Source organism: Paralichthys olivaceus, chromosome 24 (genome assembly GCF_024713975.1).
Source record: "Paralichthys olivaceus isolate ysfri-2021 chromosome 24, ASM2471397v2, whole genome shotgun sequence".
Classification (NCBI taxonomy): domain Eukaryota; kingdom Metazoa; phylum Chordata; class Actinopteri; order Pleuronectiformes; family Paralichthyidae; genus Paralichthys; species Paralichthys olivaceus.
The window spans coordinates 7,064,583-7,086,553 of NC_091116.1; the positions used below are offsets into that span (position 1 = coordinate 7,064,583).

General features: G+C 40.6%; 1 long non-coding RNA gene across 17 annotated transcripts in view; it reads left to right on the forward strand.

The window, feature by feature from the left end:
- Positions 1-1,841: 1,841 nt before the first annotated feature.
- LOC109639012 (uncharacterized) overlaps positions 1,842-21,971 on the forward strand; it is a 213,311-nt gene continuing 193,181 nt past the window's right edge. For 10 of the 17 annotated variants that reach the window (XR_011240432.1, XR_011240438.1, XR_011240436.1 and 7 more), the window contains exon 1: positions 1,843-1,960. This is a non-coding gene — a long non-coding RNA (uncharacterized lncRNA). Of the gene's footprint in view, positions 1,961-21,971 lie in introns of all 17 variants that reach the window. The other 7 variants (XR_011240441.1, XR_011240442.1, XR_011240440.1 and 4 more) reach the window with 2 other exon arrangements.

The following is a 21,971-nucleotide window of genomic DNA, read 5'->3' on the forward strand; positions in this document are numbered from 1 at the left end:
CTTTGAATCCCCTTAAATTAACTGTGAAACACTGTCCAATAATGATGTTATTCTGAAAGGCACTTTGGAAATATCATTTTTATGTGACAATGAACATTCAGTGTGCATGCAGATGAGAACTGTGATGCAACGTGGCTTAGGAGGCAGAGCGGATCATCCTCTAAGCAGAAGGTCGGCGGTTTGATCCGAGTGTCCCCCATGACCCATGCTGAAGTGTCCTTGGGCAAGAGACTGAACCCCAGATTGTCCCTGATGGCTTCGCCGACAGTGTGTGAGTGATGTGTGATGCACAGATGCACTGTATGAATGTGTTTGCGAATGGTGCACGGCAAAACCTGTACTGTTAAGTGCTGAGTGGTCATCAAGACTAGAAAATCACTGTATAAATACAAATAAATACAAACCATTCACCATAATGTGTCACAGTATCAGTGCCAAAGCAGGAATGCACTTTTACAAGCAAGACTCTCTACAACTTCTGCTACTGCAACATTACAGTGACACTACTACCAACCTTGCTCTCTGCAGGTATTGTTGATTCAACATTTATGAAAGGCAGGTAAACTGTGAATGGGCAACAACTAAACCCCACTGTGAGTAATATTAATGCATATGTTGTTTCTGTACATATGCTTTTAATTTAAATGCATTCACCCTGTCTAAATGCATAGCTGGAAAACATTTATCTCATTATTATCTATATTGTGTTTGTATTTTATTTTCCTGGGGCATGACGTCACGTCCTGTCTATTTCCTGTAGTTTCCTGACGCAGGACTGAGCAGGTGAGTGTGAGGCCTGTGGGCTCCTGTCAATTAAGTGTTAAAACCTACTAAAACGCTTTGGAGCGTTCTAAAGTTTAGTTTGCAGGCACCTCAGGAGTTGTGTGATATTCTTGCATTGGCTCATTTATCTTGGAAAAAGGTTTTACGTGAAGAGCAGGACTTAATTGCAGCATGCTAGCATAGGTGGTAACTTTAGCCTCAGTTAGGCTAACGTTAGCATCTGCTGGGGGAGCCACCTCCAGCGTGGGGCCGTTTAGGACCGGAAGTGCGCGCAACAAACTTCAAAATAAAACCACCTCCAGCGTGAGGTCGGTTGGGACCGGAAGTGCGCGCAACAAACTTCAAAATAAAACCACCTCCAGCGTGAGGTCGGTTGGGACCGGAGGAACGTGAAAAGCTATTAGTTTCTTAAATATATGTAACACTTTTGATGTTGTCAATCCTTTATTTGTGGCATTTACCGATTACACCAGCAAAATATTAGTCTTAATGGGGTAGGGTTATGCCTGTCTACCTGGAGTCCCTCTGAAGAGTATGAACACATCAATCTATGTACATTTGTTCAGAGATGCATTTGTTGCATCTACACAGATAGCCCTCAACACACCGTCACTGTTTTTTTTCTTTCTGTGTTTCCTGTGAATGTGCTTGTTCAAATTTTTTGCAAGGCAGATTAGGCCGCAATGAGAACATTTTGCCTTCTTAGAACTTGTATGCTGGATAGAGGAGGAGGTGGTAGGCTGAGCAGCGGAGGAGGTGGTAGGCTGAGCAGCGGAGGAGGTGGTAGGTGGGGCAGCGGAGGAGGTGGTAGGTGGGGCAGCGGAGGAGGTGAAGGACTGTAATGCACTTTATTCATGATTACCACATAATAATAATGAGATCGCCAACATCTATTGAGCATGTACAAAGTTCAGGAGCCAGGGTTTTATTGAGAAATAGGAAAAGAGATGACATTACTCCGGTTTTAGTGTCTTAACACTGGCTTCCAATGTCACTGAGGATTGATTTTAAAATAATTTACTTGTTATGAAGTCTCTTAATGGTACAGCACCCTGATACTTTTCTGATTGTTTATCAGAGTGTGTTCCTGACCGCTCCCTGAGGTCTTCTACCACGGGCCTGCCAAATATCAAATCTAAAGTTTGGGGAAGCCTCCTTCTGTTGCTGTGCACCTCAGGTTTGGAACAAACTCCCACCACACATCAGTTCTTATTGATCCATCTCATTTCATGTCTTTAATTTTATTGTAAAGCGCTTTGAGCTGCATTTTATTTATGAAAGGTGACTAAAATAAATACATTATTATTATTATTAAAGATATGAATAGATTCAAACAGATAAAATGCTTTAGACACAGGACATAATACTGTTATTGATTATAGAGAGTATTTTAATAAATGCAGTGGTTTTTGTATTCAGTCAGGGGGGATGAACGTGGGGAAGCCTGATCGTACGAAACAAATGTACTGACTTGTTTATATTTATACATTTATACAGAGGAGAGAATAAATCCCCAGCTGGCATGAGAGCAGTGGTCAACTTGTACTTTGACTCTGTAGTAGTTGTACTCCTTATGATGCTTTAGGTTTATGAAAGTCAAATGTTTGCAAATTAGAAAAAAACCTTTGTGTTGTTATTGTTAATTTTTTGGTGGAGCTTGGTTGGTTGTTCCTGGGAGTGATGTGCAGAGTTGCGTATGTGTTCGACATGGTTTCTGCTGCAAGTTGAAGAAACAGAGCTTAAGATGTATAAATAACATTTTTTGAAGTCATTCATGAAATATATACCGTTTCTAATGAAGTTCGCAGAGCTCAGATTGTGGTCTAGTCTCAGAATTTCATTTGTAATGTGAACCGCTCTTGTGTTCATATTGAAATTGCATGTATTGTTAAGACCCCTTCCATATTTTTTTCTTTTTTACTTTAAAACAAGTGCTATCACACAACCTCTCCTTTTAATCACAAAGGCGTGCAATATATTTTTGAAGTCACCCAGTGTGGTAATATGAAGCAGTATATGCAACCTCATAGCTCCTCTGGACCAAATTGCAATAGTTAAATGAGAGAAGTGTCGTCTTTGAATAAAGTAATACATTTGTATTGGGAGGTGAGGGGCTGACAATGAACCCCCTCACTCTTGGTTTAGCCTGCAAGAGGCCGACTTGTTCATCCCTTGTTATGCTGCTAATGTGTATGATTTAAGGGGGAATTATGCACATCTCAATGTGCCTATAAATGACATTATTCATGCACAGGTGCTGCACTAAGCAGCTCCTGAATGATAATTAAGATAATCTTTCTCTTTTTTTCTTCCTTCACGCTTGCTTGCTCCTTTTTCTCACGGATCCACTTTGTTCAGGCAATATCTCCTGTGTCAATACCTCGCTAGACTGCAGCCCCTCTCCCCTCAGCCCATTGTCTGATCCTTATTCAGCACTAAAACCCGCACTAACAAGTGAGACCACGTCTATGTTTCTCCCCCGAGCCCGACGGTATTTCTGAGAAATAACGTGCCAAGTTGAATTAAAGTGAGAGAATACGAAAAAAAAATAACTTTTGCAAGGCAGAAACTTGGCTGCAGCGATCCCGAGGGAATTCACCGCGCAATGAATTTCTCAAACGAGAATATGAAGACATTGATGTTGAGCACTTTGCATATGATAAGCCCTTTTTTTCCATCAAGAGAAATGATTAGTTTTAGAATGGTTAGGAAATGTTGCTGGGGAAAAAGTGTTCCAGACTCACACATATTAAGAATATTTAGAATACATTAAAACCAGAGACTTTTTGTCAGCGATAGGTGGTAAGTTGTGCCAAAACCAATGTTAAAACTGCTTTAAAGCTATACTCTCTTTGCACAGAAAGGACATAAAAACCATATTTTCCCCTGATCTGTTTGGACAGTAGCAAGGCATTCAGTGCCAAATCTTCATATAGAAGGGCATCATCACAGAGATGGAGTTAGTGAATCCAGCTTCGTTTGTGTTATTGGGGTACCTGAGGCAGTTTGGGGCTGGAACCCGTTTCCACTGCGGTAAACAGTGAGTGATGATTATCGTCGCTCACTGAAAGGAAATCCAGCTGTATTGTTTTAGCACGGGCCACTTGTTTACAAGAACCTCTCTCCAGTGGACGGGCCGTGCTTGATTCAGTTTTCTTTTGTGTGCAAATCACTCGTTTTGTTTGTATTTTTTCGATTTTGGTGTTGTGTTATGCTCCTAGTCGGCCCTCTCCCCGGCCTGTGTTGTGAGGGAAGCCATCCAGTGTCTCTGTGGCCCGCAGCTGGGTTTCATTACCCAGCACTCGCCACACCCTTTCTCTTCAAATAAACACACTGGGTATGTGTACCAGAGCAGGGACAAATAGGAGCTGCAAATAATTCATAGCATTTGTTTTAAAATGCTCCAGCTGCCTGATGGGTGGAGTTTGGTTCAATTCTGTCTCTAGGACTTTCAGGTGAGGTGTCAGGCACAGGAAGTGTTAAGTAACTGCATCTACTAAAACACAGTTCTCGAGTAAATGTTTGTTGTACGTTAGATTACATATACATGAGACAGATTCTGGGGCAGCAGATCAAACTTTGAACACAATAATATTTTACACAAGTAGCACTATTACACATATAGCTGGATTCCTAAATTGAGGTCCGGTATCCTTTCTCTTTATTGGTGTCCACCAACTTCATAGGTAAATATTATCTTCATTCGCTGATACATACGTAACTGTGTTCACAAGCTGACTGCTTATTTGGTGCTGGCAAGTAGTGTATAATAGCTTTATCAAGGCTTTTATAAATGAAAACAGCTGCCTGCCACTGCTGGAAATGATTGGAGAGTGTGATCCAATGAACTTCAAGATGCTGCAATGCTTGATAGAGCCAATAGAAACTGCAGTTGGGCAATAACCATCAATGAGCATAGTCATTAGACGTATAATCGAATGAATACATGCTTTCGTGAGTACTTTTACTTTTTATACTTCAATACCTGATATACTCCACCCATGTGCTTCTCCGAGAAGTTTGAATTATGACTTTTCTTTTGCAAGTTTAGTCACAGATGGATGTTTGCCAGTTGTAAATATGTCATAAATCTTGTACAGTGGTTTTGCTGTGGAAAATGTCATTGCAACAGTCAACATGTGATCCAAACCTCACACAAGTGACAAAATATGTTGACTTCACCTTCCAGTGTTTTCTGATCTGACTCCTCAATAATTTCCAAAAAGTTTGTGATGTTGATAGAAAAAAGATGGACATGTTCACTGATCTGATACTGTTTAGTTACATTAAAATGTGATTTCTAAAAATCTAAATCGTGAGACTAATCTGAAGAAGTGTTTCTCAGTAATTAGTGACATTTCACAGACACAATAGCAGCCTTTAAAGTACTGGGGAAAAAAAACTGCAGACTACATCTGTCACTGCTGCTGTTGTAAGAGGCAGTATTAACTTGCTCTAAAACCCAGATTTCCTCTGCAAATGACACTGAATCATATATATTTGAACTGTGCCTCTTGGCTACAGCGTGTCCTGAAATGTCTTTAATAAGGATGACGATGTTAAGGGCCTGGTATAGCTCCAGTTTTAAATTAGAAATAACCCGGCAGAACGCTTGACTTACAGAAAAGGTTAGTTTTAAACACAACGCATTAATCTCTGCTTCTCATTTGTACATTTATGGATCTGTGTGTGTGTGTGTGTGTGTGTGTGTGTGGACAGAAACACCCACTGCCATTAACCAAAATCTGCAAAAGCAATTATAAAATTGAGTGTGTGCAGAGAGGAGTGTCCACTGATATCCTGAATAAAATATATAAAAGCAAATTTTTTAAATGAGTGTTTCTATGGAGGAAGGTTTGTCCGTGCTATCGGCTAAATCTAAATTTGATGATGCAAAGATGAAAATCAATAATTATCTGGATCATAATATACTCAGAGGATGCCACGCCGCAGTCCTGCTGTATATCAGCACTCTGAGCAGCAGCAGGAATGTGAACACAGGCTTCACAATTTCCACCTGATTACAACGACAGAGGCTCATATCTGTTTTCACCGGCTCTGCGTCTTCATTTCCCCTTTTTTGTGGCAGAAATTGCAGCTTTTACTGATGACAGGCAATTTGAAAATGCCCTTGTTGAATAGTCACAGGTGCCATGTTGTTTGAATCCAGCCGCAAATAGACGGAGTGGTTTTTATTTTTTCCTCCAGTGTGCAGGCAGAGAGCACACAAAAGTCTATTCAGAATGAAATGCTGTTTTATGTGGCCATTAGCAGATTGGAGTTTTAGTTACACAAATCTTTTACAGAGGCAGCAATAATATCATTGGCTGAGTTAATCTGCAGTGGGCAGAGGCAAAGATATACAACTTCTTCTTTTCTTGGCGTGCACTTTAAAGGCACCCTGTGGAGTTCTTTCAAAAGATCGCATTGCAAATAATTTTTAATGAAATGCATTTAACGCGCCCATAAGGCCTCAAGGATGCGTGCAGAGCTTTTGGTTCATTGCATTGAAATCAAACGTACCTTTAAAACTGAATGACAAATATATAAAGTTTGGTCAAAATCAAATATTCTGAGACGTTAAATTTAATTTGTAAAAATTAAAATGTGTTTGAAGCTCATGGAAGTTTTATGTCCTCAGGCTAGTTTACCTAGAGGCTAGCTACTGGCTGGTATAGCTGAAGCTGAACTTTGAAGGTTAACTTGGCTAATTAGCTTTCTTTAAAAACTTCAGCTTCTATGTTTGCATTTCTTGAATGGGCTTTTATTGTTGTTAAACACTATTGTTTGAAAGCTACCCTTTAGGAGACACAGTATAGGCTGCAAACACAAGTTATTTATATTCCTTAATCTATACTTTTAAAATATATTATGAATAAATTAATTGTGTAGCCTTGGGAATAAAAGAAAATATTTTGAACCACCGGCCAAACACTCCACTTACATACATTCACGTTGCATCAAATTTCACACACTTATAGATAACAGTCCTTTAAATAATATATAATTTCATCTAGATCCATTCATTATTTTGTGGGAAATCCCTGACTTCCCCCCCGACTTTAAAGTTGAATGAGTTCTTCCCTCCCTCATACTGCATCCTTCCACTCGTTGCTGTAGTAATCTGTCCTGTAGTTTTTTTAAATATCCTGCCAACTAACAAACAAACAAACAAATCCACACTAATGGAAACATAACCTCCTTGTGGAGGTGATAACAAGTTTTTAAATCCTATGGGAACATCTTTATGTAAGATATTTCCACTTTTTAAAGGTTCAGTGTGTAGAATTTAGTGACATCTAGTGGTGAAGTTCCATATTGCAGCTGAATACCCCTCACCTCACCCTCCCCCTCCAAACATGAGAGAGAACCTGTGTTAGCTTCAGTTGTCATAAAAACTCAAGAGGAGTTCAGTTTGTCCAGTTTGGGCTACTGTAAAAAACATGGTGGCCTCCATAGAGAGGATGTAAATATAAAGGTTTCTTTTATATTCAATATCTGTTCATTCATAAACCAGATTTAAACGTAGATGCAGGATATTTAAAAGTGTTTACTCATCCATGCCACTTTAGTTCTTTGCATGTGTGAAATAACATGCGTTTGTTTGAATGTGTTATCTGCTTTATGTTTGCCGACATTTACCCAATGAATATCTGTTATAAATAAATGTGTGACATCCTCATTGTTCATACTGGTATGTGAACAGCGTATTGTATATCATTGTATAGGACTCGCCTACAATCTTATGTTGTTGTATGTGTACTCTTGTGGCCGACCACACACGCTGAAGAAGTCAAGAGACATTATCTCATGTCTCTCACTTTGAAACAGCATTTTGACTCAAGTGATAAGCGTCAAATTTGCTCTTCATTTTGTGTTGGGTCGCCTCACTGTTCCCTACAGTTACATCTTTGCACAACGCTCTGTTTTGTCTTTTGTGTTTTACCTTTGTTGCATTTCTTTCATGGCAAAAGATAAGAGTTTCTGTCGGCTGTTTCCCCAAAGAAGCGTATATGCATATGCGAGTGTGTGTTTGTATCATTTTCAATATCTCGATGTCTAAGATCAGACACGACAGAATCAAGCAAACATTGGAAGGGGAGATGTGTACAGGGGGGGGTGAAACATCTTTGTTCCCTCTGCTCTTTAGAATGCTTTAGCCAGCCCGTCTTCACTGAAGCGTACAGGATGTGCCTGATGTTTCCTTGGCAAAGGAAAAGGTAAAAATAGAGAAGATTCATCTGGTTTGAGTTCTGCGGCACCACATTACTTTAGGGGTAGTTTTTTTCCTGCTCTTTTTTGTGTTCAGCGGTCCTGGTCCCTTTTGTGTGATTGAAGCTCAAACAGACCAGGAAATGCAAATAATCCCGGTTCTGAGGACGTCCAGTGACGTGATTGTTGGGACGGTACGAGGAGGCCGGCCGGCTCGCCACATTAAAGGCAGAACTTGAGCGAAAGATGAGTGGAGACTGGGTTAAGTTAAGCGAGAGGAGAGGACTTCAAAGCCTGCTAGGTTTGCCTGCCATATTGAGAGTGACGAGATGTGTCTTTTATTAATAGCATTCACCAGAGTTTCTAGTTTCTGCTCTCAACTTGTTCCATTGTTCTACAATCACCGCAATGTGGGGACAGAATGAAAGGAGCTGTTTCAAAGCTGCAGAGCAAATTACACCTTGATTACACGCGAGGAAGGCAGTTGAAGGATTTACTGTTTGTGACTGTTTGACATGTGTTTTTATCGGATTTTAGTCACTTTACCACCCTTGTTAAAATCACTTTATATGTGCATTTAACTTGACTTTCTAGTTGTCCATATTGTAAGGGTTCATGCTCATTTTACACAGCATGATGCAAAAATCTGATTTTCTTTGTCCTTAGTTTAAACTGGGCAGATTAAAATCTCTGAATTCATTATTTTCCTTTTAAAAAAGATTAAAATAAGGGAAGAGAAAAATGATTGTGACTCTGTTCTGTCTCATCCCCACTGTCCTTTTACACCATATCTTGTTGTACACAAAAGTGTTTGCTAGTCTTTCTTACACACCCTGGACAGGCTGCCAGCATATCGCAGGGCCAACATACAGAGACTACCAGTCACACTCCCATTCACCCCCATAGACAATTGAGAGTTTCCATTTAACCTAACTCCAATCTGCATATCTTTGGACTTTGGGAGGAAGCTGGAGTAAAAACCCACACAGACACGGGGAGAATTTGCACACTCCTCACAGAATGACCACAAACCAAACTGGGATTCATACTAAAAATGTTCTCACTATGAGGCTGCAAAAAATAATCTAGGAAATCAAGAGGAACAAAAAAAAGACAAAGACTAAATTCAAACAAAACCCAGAAAGAAATAAAAAGTGCATTTTTATGAATATGGATGTTTTCATAACATTTTATTATTATCCAACCATGTGGTTCCTGGCCTGGGGGGCGTTACCTCTCAAAGAAATCACAAGCTGAATCTGCCACAAGATGATTAATGTGAAAGAAAGTATTCAGACACAAATTTGTTTAATTATTTTATTTGGATTTTCTGACTTTTTATTACATTTCTTTCTTCAAAGAAGAGATCCTGGACTATTTTTAGTGTTTATGTGCCTGTTGGCAGGTGTTCTGTCAGTGAGCCATTGCTTGAGGAGACAGTTTGGTTTTGACCGGTAACCACAAGACTTTGCGATGTGTTTTCTTAGTATTCATTTGATAACAACAATGCAGAGCCAATCTGCCAGATTTGAGGTCTTGTTGTCCCCGAAATGTGATCAGCATGTTCTGATGAACTCTTGCGTCTCGGCATCGACGTCCATCAGACATTTATTGTCCTTCTGGTCGATACTAATTCATCTGCATCCTATCAGCAAATGTAATCTTTGTCAGGATGACATCACTGTGGACATTCACTAACAGAAAATGTTGGATTGTGCATTTGGATGTTACTTTATTTCCTTTCTTCCATTGACACAAGTTTGGCTCTGCCTCCAAAAACTCCTCAATTATCATACTAATTTAGCAGTGGTGGTCTTCATATCCTCTGCTGTACAGAAGTGCATCAGACAGTGTTTCAGAGATGGCTGTTTTGCATATTATAATGCGAGCACTGCCCATCATCCCTTCTCATTAAACATCCAGTATCTCGCGTTCTTTTCGTCTGTCTTTAGAAAAAGGAAAGCAAAAAAAAAAAATCTTGATTTGGCCGCTTTAATTCTCCTCAGCGGACTTGTAATTGGTATTTACGTGATTGGCTTTTACACCGTTCGCTGCTTTCCCCATAAATCCTTGTCAATCTAAATTCAGTCGAGCACGTTATCAAGCGAACAGAAACAAATAATGCCACAAAACACAACAGTAAACATTCCATAATTGACTGTTTAGGAGCGCGATCATCAGTTAGGGTTTGATTTGAGATAAATTCATTCAACCAAAATGGACACGAGAGTTAATGCAGCTCTAACCTCTGAGCCATTTATGCTTGTTGAATGTACTTGTAATGATTAAGTTTGAAAGAGCCATGTTTTATCATCGGCCAACACAAGAGTTGACAATCTTAAGACCTTCAACTAGAAATAATTAGGATCTATTTGAATGCTGAGTGTGGTGCACAGTGCTGAGACAAGAGCTAAGCTTGTTAACGAATGTGGTGGCAATTAAATGGCTCATCCCCCCCCTACTGTTTATGGTTTTTTATCACCTGAAAATTGATTATAATTCTCTGCATTGCTTGACCATAAAGTTTCAAAATCTCTGCCGGCGTAATTGAAAATGCTCGTTGTAATGCAGCGACCGAGCATTCTTTTTGTGAGATTTCAAATTGTTTCCCCCACAAAAGACCAAAAGTATTTTTAGTTCCCACAGATCCCACATGAAACCTGAGCTGGCGACATGGTTAAAATTAGTCCGTGCTGCTTATTTGAATGTTTTCCCCCCTTCCTCCTCCTTGTTAATTTCTCCACATAGTTTAACATTAAAAATCAGGTCAACCTTTAAGATTTATGAGCGGAGAGAAAAAAAGAATTAATGGTATGCTATTTTTATTCAGTCAGTCGTCTGTTAATTTGGTATGACCTTAGTCAAAGGCGGTGAAATAACAAACTCTACTTACTTCTTCTTAAGACCAAACCCCTGGTCTCCCATGTTGCTTTTCTGAGGATGTGAGAAGAGAAGGGCCCGCTGCCAGTTTCTTTAACTCTTATCTGCAAAACTCAACACAGGATTTTTAGGACATCAGTGGCACGAAGAAACTCGTACGCTTTCATCTAATTTCATAGCATATTGTTTCATTTAAGCTTTTTTTTTTATTAGTCGATTTTTAAAATCTGTTTTTGAAACAATAAAAAGGCAGCTCAAGTAACATTGAGACACGTTTGGAAAATAAACCCTGACAGCCAAATGAGGCCTCTCATCATCTGATGATGTCAAAGAGGTGGCGAGAAATGGAGCCCATAAAGGTCGCTGCGTCGTCTGTGAGCGTCTTTGTCTGTGAGCCAAAGCAGAGGTGCGTCACCTCCTTTATTTCCCACCTTTCTCTCGCTGATGAGTTCCCAGTGTGACTCTCCTCATGACAGCATCCAAACTTTGCTGCCACAGAGGCCTGAGTGCTCACTGCCCCCCAGTGAAGCATCCCTGCAGGGGTTTTCTTCACAGAGAGGCTAGAGGGGAGGGGGTGAAGGTGAAAGTTTGGCACCGAGCGACAGAGCTCCAACAGCGGAGTCCTTTGTTTCCAGGTTGCTCATGCTCTGAAATGTGGTTGAGCCAGGTGGCCTCTGACCTGACCTCTACTCTGAGGGAACCGGTGGGCAGAGAGGCTGAAATAAAAAAATGAAAGGAACGGGCAAACTTGGTTTGAAGAAAGGATCAGAATGGAGGAAGGGGAGATGGTGGGGTGGGGTGGGGTGGGGAGTGGGCTGCATGAAACAAAGTGTTCAGAAATAGGTCAACCAGTATCTCATTTTTCTTGCTAAGCTTGTAATCACCCTTGACAGGCACACTGTGGAACAGGCTATTCAGTTGGAATTCAGGACTGATTGTTGAATTACAGACCATAACCGTCCGTCTCATCGAGTAAGGGAACATTTAGAGGATGGGACTTCTTTGTTCTTTGTTTCGCTGCTGATGAGGACGAGTTACCTGTGTTGACCAGTTAGTTGTGAATGTGAGTCTTTCAGTTGAGGCCGCGTGCTGTTTTTAGTGTGTCCACAAAAGAAAAAAGGAGAGAGCGTTGATGTTCCGCTCAGGGGCATCTTTGCAAGACAAAGGATTTCCTTGGAAGACCTGTCCGGCCATTTTTTGACTTTCACTTCAACCAACATACAAAAAACATGAGAGTGGGCAGTTTTCTGTTACCTCAGAAAGTACCTCAATTAAAAAATTTTGAAATCAGATTTGATTGTGTTGAACCAAAAATCGAATTAATTAACATTATTTGAACACAGAAATCTCAGAGACCACGTCTCAAGGGCAAACAAATCACAACTACCCGCATTGATGCTACTAAAAGTGGATGTTTTTATAATTTTGACGAAATCAATAAGTTTTGAATAAATTCTCACAAAACTAGATTATAAATTCAAGCAGCCTGGAAATAATTGTGTGCCACTGATGAATGTTCATCAGGAAACGGCCCTCCATCTCACCACAGATTTAAATGTGATCTTGTTAAGCCACCAAGGGACTGAATCTCGCCCATGGGTGGCCAAAGGATACTCTGTCGCTAATGAGGTGTGCACAGGCCCCGTGGGTAATGGCAGTGTCACGCCAAAGCTTTTTGACACCTCAGGGCAGCCGTACAGTATGGCCCAGGCCTCTGCTGTCGCCTGGCATTCATTTGACGCTGAACCAATGAAATACGTCGACCATAAAACTGGGTTTTCATTGGTAGTTTTGATCCCTTCCACTCTAAATACCCATTTTAATATGCACTTTACCCATTATGTCTGTGTTAATAAGAAGTCTCTTTGAGAATGTGCCCATTGTTGAGTGAGTCTGTTAATTATGACAGCTCAAAGTGCCGCTGTATTCTACTGACTCATAAGAAGCATGATTATTCATCGCCACGATAAGAATTAATATGCAGCAAGGCATGCTCCCCAAGAAATATTGTTGTTCCTCTTCCACCGAATTTGAATGCTCCAAATTACACATTCAATCCATCTTTGTTTGTGTATTTAACCCTGTTAAACATGGCAGCACTCTGTGACTTTTAAAGACCCGTGGCTTATTGGACTTGGAGCTGGCATCACTAAGTGACAATTTGGATTGTGTTTGCTATCAAATAAACACTTAATGTATCTGTGGATGTAAACAAATGTTCATCCTCCGCCATGCATCTGGTAGAAATAAAGCCGAGCTTCAGCAAAGCGTTGCAGAGCTCTCCAAAATGACACATGCTCTGAAAGTATTCATGCCTCTGTATTTTGGGATGATTATTACAACACAGTGTAGTGATTTTCCTGGTGATATAACAAATTGACCTCAGCTGAAGAAGGTTAGAAGGAGAGCAGCACAATGAGGGATGCTCTGTAAGCCCTGAAACTATAATAGTGAAGGGATCAGAAACCCCTGCTGCTTGTATCCAGAGCATTTAATCAAACTGGCATTAGTTTGGTGCTGTAGCTTAAACTTTGCTTACCTCCCAATCCTGGCAGGGAACTTCATATTGTTGACAGTAGCTCTGAATTCAGCCATAGACTCAGCAACTGAAAGGATAATACAGGCTTAAGGAGCTTTTTATAACCTGGCTATTCACCCTGACATACTGGCAGTTGGAAGGACACTCTGACTCCAACACCTGGCCGAGCATCCACGGAGCTCCCAGCCAAGACACAAGTGACATTTCAAATTAACATGTGCATTTATTGAGTGTGGATTACAGTTTCATTCTTTATCACCTCCCGAGCTATGAAAGTGTTGTCGCTTTTTTTATTTAACACCCACCTCCATTATCCTAATGTGATTGCAGTAGTTACACGTATTCTAGTCATCATCTGATTTTAAATTGATTTGTTAAAAATGCGATTCTCTCATTAGGCATTTAAACAGAAACCTGCATTACAGCTGTTAAAGATGGACGCTGGGTCTCCACATTCTCCCGTTGTACATAGCTGCTGCTGTCTTGCACTTTTAAAGTCATTTAAACCCGGACTCTCTCTCCCCATCTCTTTGCCACCCACCTCTCCTCTCTTCCCTATTTTTATCCTCTCTTTTTCTATATATATAGATATCTATATCTTTATATATAAACCATAAGCTCTGTCTTCCCCATTTTAGCAGACTGGACATTGACAAAACTTAAGTATTAAAAAATAAACGTCAAATAGATTTCTAGGTGTCAGTTTAGGTGTTTTTTTGTCACTGATGTGTGTTGAAGGGTTAGACTGACTCACAATTGGTCAAGTGTGTATTGATGGGACCTCACCACTGCAACGACCCCACAATCCCTAGTGCACAAACTCTGGAATGAGGGCAGCATTCTTATCTGGGATATTATGGCATCAGTTGTAGATAGTAGGCAGAAGTGGAGGCACGTCTGTGATCTTTATATTGTATATTGACCTCAGTACCTCAAACTTGGATGCAGTATCTCCTTAACCAGCGCCGGTGACTCCTTCCCTTTAGGTAACATTAAGTTCCTGAACAGGTGCCGTTGTGTAGACAAAATGGTGCAGGTTTGTATCTGCTGATTTTCCTGCATGTCATTGTTAATCTATCTTGTTTGCATATTATATATATATTATATATATCTTCCACCATTTCATACTCGTACACAATTTTGCAGAAGTGCCTTTAAACAATCACATCAGCCACAAGAAAATAAAACAGAAGCAGCATCTGATTGGCTGAAAACCAATTTCAGCTGAATGCAGCAATAAGACAAACCTTCCATCAGATCAGAGCATTCATATGATACCCCTGCAGCTAGTTCAGAGGCTGCACGGAGCAGTGTGTTTGTGTGCATGTTTGTCAGCATTTGTGTGTATATGTGAGTGGTTACGTAGCCGCGATAATATAACTGAGAATCATGATGCAAGCTTTTCGCCCAGAGTGTTTTTGAGCTCATTTTCAAATGGTAATTTGCCTTATCCGAAGCAAACTCACTGAGTGTAAGTAAGTGATTATTTGCATGGCTGACAATCATTCGGCATGCCTGCGGTCTTTTTCCAAACTGCTCCAGTTTGTCCAGTCTTTGAAAAAAAACTACTTAAGGAGGGGCAGTTCTCTTTGAAATATCCTTTCATTTACCTTATCATTAGACACAAATGTGGCATAGTTAACAATGACTGAAAAAAGAAATGAAAAAACATAGCCAGCCAGAACTTCTTCATAAGGCTGATGAAGGCTTTGCATCCCAGAGAAATCGACTTCTTTGTGTCTGCTGACTAAAGACACAGTTAATCATTTTCAGCAGCTACATTTCTCCTACTTTTTTGGCATCTTTTTACTTTAACATTCTTAGGATTTTGGATCGATCACCTCCGGGGTTTTCCTTTTCTCAAAGCCAAAAACTTTCCGTGCTCCTGTTTAATTGGTTATTATCCCATTAGACACATCATGTTGGTTGGTAAAGTGCAGTAAAAGACAAGACGCACTGACGGAAGAACAATGCAGTGATTAAGTATCTGCACTCCCCCTCAATCACACTCAAATGTCAGCCACAGACTCATCGATGCCCCTAACCCTGAGCACACCCCTGAGACACACACACTCACTCAGCCTACATGACTACACACCAGCACATCAGGGCTCTCAGAAAACATGGCATGGGGATACAGTTGAAGATGATTTTCCAGTACGCAGTGCAGTCAACATTATTATTACAAGATGCAAATAGCCTTTGTTTTTCCAATTTCTTCTTGGTTCCTTTTAAACAGCAATTGTTTGTCTTTATTGAGCCAAATTGTAATTATGGTAAAAGTGGAGTTTAACAATAGTTGGTTGGAACTTTAACCCTTGTTGCTTGTGGCGCACATTAACAAAACGTGCAGTGCAACATGGGGAACAAGTCAGAACCCCTTTTCTTTGACAGAAAATCAGACATCAGAGGCCATGGATGAGAGTGTGGCTCGGGCTGCACTTTTTGTCTAAAGCCAGAGAGAAAACTAACCAAGACAGACCTGAGCTGGACAGGTTTTCTGTGTTTTTGTTCGAAAAAACCCGAACCGAGCCTGAGTTCAACATGCGTGATTATTGCTTCTTTTCCCTGAAATGTGTTGAGTCAAATCAGTTCAGCCAACATGAATCAAGAACTTTTGTCAGAATCTGGACACGATGGGTTGCGATGGCCTTGGGTCGGGTATCCACACTCTAATTTGGATCTCAAGCTGCAAATCTGAGGAAACTAAAATGAAAAATTCATCAAATTTGACTTTTGTAAACCTTCTTCTCAAAATCTTTTTTTCTACACCTGGAAGATATTTGAATGCAACTCTATTATTTCTACCCCTGTAGCTTGTGTTTCTGAAGGAACAATTAAATCCATCAAGTGACATAAGGCACATTAATGCTTTGGCAAAAGTGCACTTTGAAAAACTACTGACCAGTTGCTCTGTGGGGAAATAAAGCCTGCATTAATGTGTGTAGAAAAAAGTCTAAAAACAAATAAGAAAAATATCTGGAGAAGTTGTCCATTGCAGTTAAAAAGTGGACAAAAATGTAATCACATTTGAAAAATTAAAAGCAATAAGAAACCTTAGGGGCAAGAAACCTCAACGTAAATCAAATGTTTATGAAACCACCAAGAGTAACTGGAAGTGGGCCACCAGCCTGCATTCAATACATGTCAATAACAATCTGGTGTAGGTTTTTCCCTCGCACTGAGAAAACTGGGAGGGGGAAACAAAAGTCATAGGAGTCCTTCATTTGCCATGCTCATCCATCAATCAGTATTTAGGACATTGACAAGTGGTAATTTAATAACCAGTGACCTGGGCTGGCAGGAAGCCGGCATGACAGACAATACAAACTCATTTATCATGGGGGGGGGGGCGACGGTGCTGTGCTGCTGCGGATCCTCTCTCTGATCCTGTGATTGTCGCTGCAGGAGTCACCCTTGGCGAAACACCGAGGGGGTTAGCACACATGAGGCTCAGCCCTGAGATGCTGTAGATGCTGTGAGGGGAAACTGCAGAGTCTCAAGACTGTCTTGGGCTGCGGTGTTTACGACTAGAAGTCAGCGCTGCGTGTTTAACCCTGATTTTCACCTTTAATTTCTCTTCCAGTGGCTTTGAAAGTAGTAGGAACCTCTTTTTCCACAGTGTAAGTCAACATGACACGTAGACCGTTTTCTTCTGGTTCCAGACGTTCATTACAGTTATATGATGCTTATATTGAGGGAAATGTTTAAACACATGATTCCATGATTTTTATAGCTGCACCATTACATCAGCTGGAAATGTTCTCTCTGTCTTGTGCATAATTTTTTACACATTTAAAGAACAAAGTAATTGAGCATGATTAGTAACTAGGGCAACCTTGTGTTGCCCAACATACTGCATGTATGTACTTTAACTTACTCTTTTGCTGGAACCACTGTTGCTCAACCTGACATGCTAATGTCTCCATTGCTTTGCACTCAATTTGTCTCCCCCCCATGGGTGTGGTCATTGCTCTCTTAGGTCTTTTTTTCCAGTAGATGACACCTGAGTCAAATTCAGTCAACATCTTGACACTATGACGCAACATCAAAATAACTACTAAACTGTGTCAGTACTGCAATTTAAGTTTTTGCTCTTGATCATTGTTAAAAAACGTTTTGTTTCAGTGTTCACTTTGTCCTTACGTCGGAACACTTCTTCCCCCACATGTTGCAACCTTTCCTTGCATGCGCAAACAAATGTTGGCCTCCAGAGAACATGAAGAACGAGAGGAGGATTTAGATTTTCTCTGAGTATGACTGAGTTTTAACGTCTATACAGGGAACTCAGGGTCAGTTCAGGATTCACACTTTGCCCTTGTTTGTATTTAACGCTCAGTTTTTGTTGAGCTGATTTGCGTTTGCCCACGTTCAGTAACATGCACCTTTCCTGAGCTGCTGCCAAATTGCAATCAGTAGGCAGGCATCCACATGAGCTGCCATTAGGGCAGGGTGCGGTGAGTTAGCGGGCCTGCTGGTGACTCACTCACCGCGTTTGACTCCCGCGGAGGCAGTAAAAGCTGTAATGTGGATTTTAATGCGCTCTAATGATCTCTTGTTTGTCTTGGGTGAGCTCCGTCTCTTTCTAACCAAGCAAGTATCACCTGTGAAAGTGACCATAATAATAATGAGGATGTTGAAGCTGTTGATGATGTATCAAAGTGACACGGACTGCATAATAATGCACTCACTAACCTGGTAACCTTGTTTATCAATGCAGGGCAGAGTTAATTGTGTCAGCACTGATGCATGATCTTATAGAGCATGATCATATACACAAACATGGAGTCGTTTGAGAGCCAGCAGTTTCCTGGTCCGTTGTATTGGTTTATAGGTTGAGTTAATATAATAATAATATACATGGTGATCCCATAAAGTTGCATCTCTAATATCACCAGAGCAAAATTTCTATGTGAGCCATTTATTACAAGTTACATCTTCAGTACAAACACTTAAACTGGGGGCAATGTAACGCCAGCCTTATCCTTTAACACCGTGGAGACTGAAGTCAGTCAGCTCAGACCGTTGTTCTCTCAGTCCTCGAGTCCAGCGGAAATCAATGAGATTCTGATTAGTGCTGGCCAAAGGAAGACTTGCGATTATTACCGATGAAGGGAATTAGATCAATGATTTTTTTTGTTAGGGGACTTCAAACCCTGCAGCTTGATCAAATTTAAAATGAAGTCATCAGTGGAATTTCCGCTGATTTATAAATAAGATAATTGACCCCCCCACCCTACTCCACTACCACCACCTCACTCCTCTGTGTTTCTGGCAGTCCAACACTTTTATTGCTTAGTCAAACCTCCTCCTTCCATTTTTAAATTGCCTATCGAGTGGATATCTCTGTGGACTTGCCAGTCTACCATTTGTATCTCCTTCGTACAGCTTCTTTTTTTCTAAGTGGGGAAATGTTTAAGGTATTTACCCTGCACACCAAACATCCCTGTGTAATTTAATTGTCAAAAGATACAAATCATGGCTCATACACAAACACAGATTCATTGCCCCCAGGCTAAAAAACAAATCCATTCAGAGCCCATTATAACATGTCATCTCTACAGGTGTAAATAAAAGGGGGGAAAAAAGTAAATTTATAACAGAGGCATAAAAATAAGCATTGAAGGTTTCCATGCTGTGGTGCTCAAACCTGAGACACCTCAAATTTGAGATGGATCGCTCACAGACTGACAGTCAAGATGATCATCCTCATATGTCAGGTGCTTTCCACTGGTGGGGAAAAAAACACAGCTTCTCTGCTGTGTAATTTCAAAAAGTGTTGTCATTTTCACATTTAATTTTCAAAGGCAGAAAAATACCTTTCAACACTTGTCACTGGAGAGAAGCAACAATTCTGCTGTTTGTGATTCATACCATTTGTCGTGCTTTTTTTCTCACCATGGTTCGTCTCTTTGCAGGTGATAATTTTGTCAAAGAATTGATGTATTTGATACCAGTGTTGAATAAAACATCACCTCAGATTATTCCCCCACAAAGTATATTATCTCTTTACAGATGTCTTCGAAGCATCTGCAAAAAGAAGAGAAATTTAAAGGGAATTTGAATTTGTTATGTAAATGTAATTTACAACTATTTGATAAACAAATAAATGTTGATTAGTTAAATAAATTCATTTAAATACCAGCAAATTCTGGTTCTGTACTCTTCAAAATATGTGATATACTATGGAACCTCTATATAAATGTAAATGAAACTCAGATTGGCTGACAGCAGCAGCTCCTCTAATTCAAATGAGGTAACCCTGCTGATTGGAGGCTGTCCAGTTCAACTGCTGCAAACTGGCCCAATTGGACAGATTTCAGTCATTCTTCAGTGAGGGGAGCCAATCAGGACCGAGTCCAGCTGTGATGTATATTTTGGATCTTGTCTGAAAACTGTCTGGAATGAAAGCAAACATTCAATTGACCCTCTTAAACACAATCAGATTTAGCAATGCTTCTGTTAAACATCTGTTATCGTGTGTGTAAAGCATCATCCTGCCATTTCTGTACGTCATAGCCCTCATTCAAAATACATGCAACCCTTAATTCTTCCTGACATAGTTTCACCTTGATGTTTATTTTATAGGAAACATGTTTGTTGGTTCAAGGAAGTCAGAAACCCAGTTGTAGGTTTTTCTTTTTTTTGTTGAGCAATTTTATAAAGTCAACAACATTTATAGTGGAAATGAGACAGCTGACATTTTGCCCACAAGTAGTAATGTGTTTTAAGGCCTGAACAACAGCAAGTTGAATGGAAATGCTAACTGTAGCTAACTAGAAAGTAACTCAGTCGAGTGCAAAAGTGAATGGGTATTTCTTTGGCCCAGCGGAGGATCCACCGGTCCGGGCGAGTGGGGTGTTGTCGACGCTTCAAAAATCAGTATTTTAAGACCGTATCTCCCGGTGGAAAGTGGCTTCATACATGTAGAAGACACCAACGAAGCTGTCAAGAGAGTTTGTGGTGATAAGAGCTGACATCGGTGTCGAGCTGCTGTAAACACGATCCTGTGATCTCGTCAGCGGAGTTTATACGTCACTTCCTGCCTCTGTCTGCTGCATCGGGCTGCTTGAACAATGCGAAGGATTTGATGCTGTTGTGTCCGACCTCTCCACAATATTTCCTGGACATAGGTTCTGTAATTTTTGCATAATCCTAATTTGCAAAGAAACAGAAGAAAACACAAGTTAAACCACGGGTTACTGGTCCAAGTGAAGCGGTGACAACAAAGGGCCTGGGTGAATTGAATTGAGCGTTAATTAATTTTTGTTACATATAAAGTAAACTATAAAGTTTTGGAGCAGTTTGGCTTTAATTGGCTAAAAGATGCAAGAGCTCTGGTGCAGTCCTTTTTTTTCTTTCTTTCTTGTAGCTCATGCAGCTGACTCTCCACTGAGGCGGAATAAATCGCCACCGGTGCAACTACCTGCTTGTGCACTATGATTGTCAGTATCATGTTTCTCTGCTCTGGGACAAGACTCACCTCCCCAACAGCTGAGACCCCCCTTCTGGTATTTATGTGCGTAAGTCACCTGGAAACCTTGTGTAGCTGAGGTATCAGCAGGGCGCAGGTTGCACTCAGAGCCCCAGGGAACCGGCGTGCTGCGCGGGGAGGGGGGCTGCACATCCTCACGGCTCAGATGGGATTACAGGTTGCTAACACTTGATGACACAAGCTGTTTCCAACACCTAGCCCACCTTGTGTGCGACTTAACTCGCTCACTTGCAGGTTCATCACACACAGACAAACAAACGGCTCGGAAAGCTGCCGCTCACGTGCACTGAACCTGCACACGCACACTCCCTAATAGGAATGAAGTTGTGTGTGCATGCGTGCTAGCTTGACTTCTTGCACGCATGCATGCATGAACTCGCACATTCTACTCACACACAGACACATGCGGTGAATAGACAAACTCATACATAAAATTGTGTTTTTGTTGGATGGAGGAAAACAAGCACAAGTAACCGTCTCACACACATACACATGGAAACATGCACACAAACAAAGGGAACACAATCTTATACCTAAAGCCGTGGTCATGTTCTCACACACACACACATTTCATACACACTCACACAGCACAGCTCATCTCACTAATGGAATCAGTGTGTGATGTTACTCTAATATCCGCTGTGTCATTTTTCATTGCAGTATCAGTGTTTTTAATTGACCTTTTTATGATTACTGGGCTTCAGATGATGATGATATCAATTACATTTTCCAGCCCTGGAAGAGAGCGCCTTTTTAAACTCTCGAATAAAGCTGATTAAAACAAACTTTTACATAAACGTGTCTTAAAAAAAAAAGAGTTATTAGTTTCCCAACTTGAGGCATTTTCCGGCCTTTTAAACTCTGATGAAATGCCCATTTGTTTTGGCATTCCATTAGTAAAATGCAGAACTCGTGCCAAACCCATGACAAACGACACACCAGAATAAAACCAAGACTGGTCTGATATTAGATGCCAGTACTGGCTCAAATTATCCAAAGTTGTTCGACTAATAGGAGCAGATTTCCAAGTCCGCACCCACAAAACCTTACCAGATCTGGCAG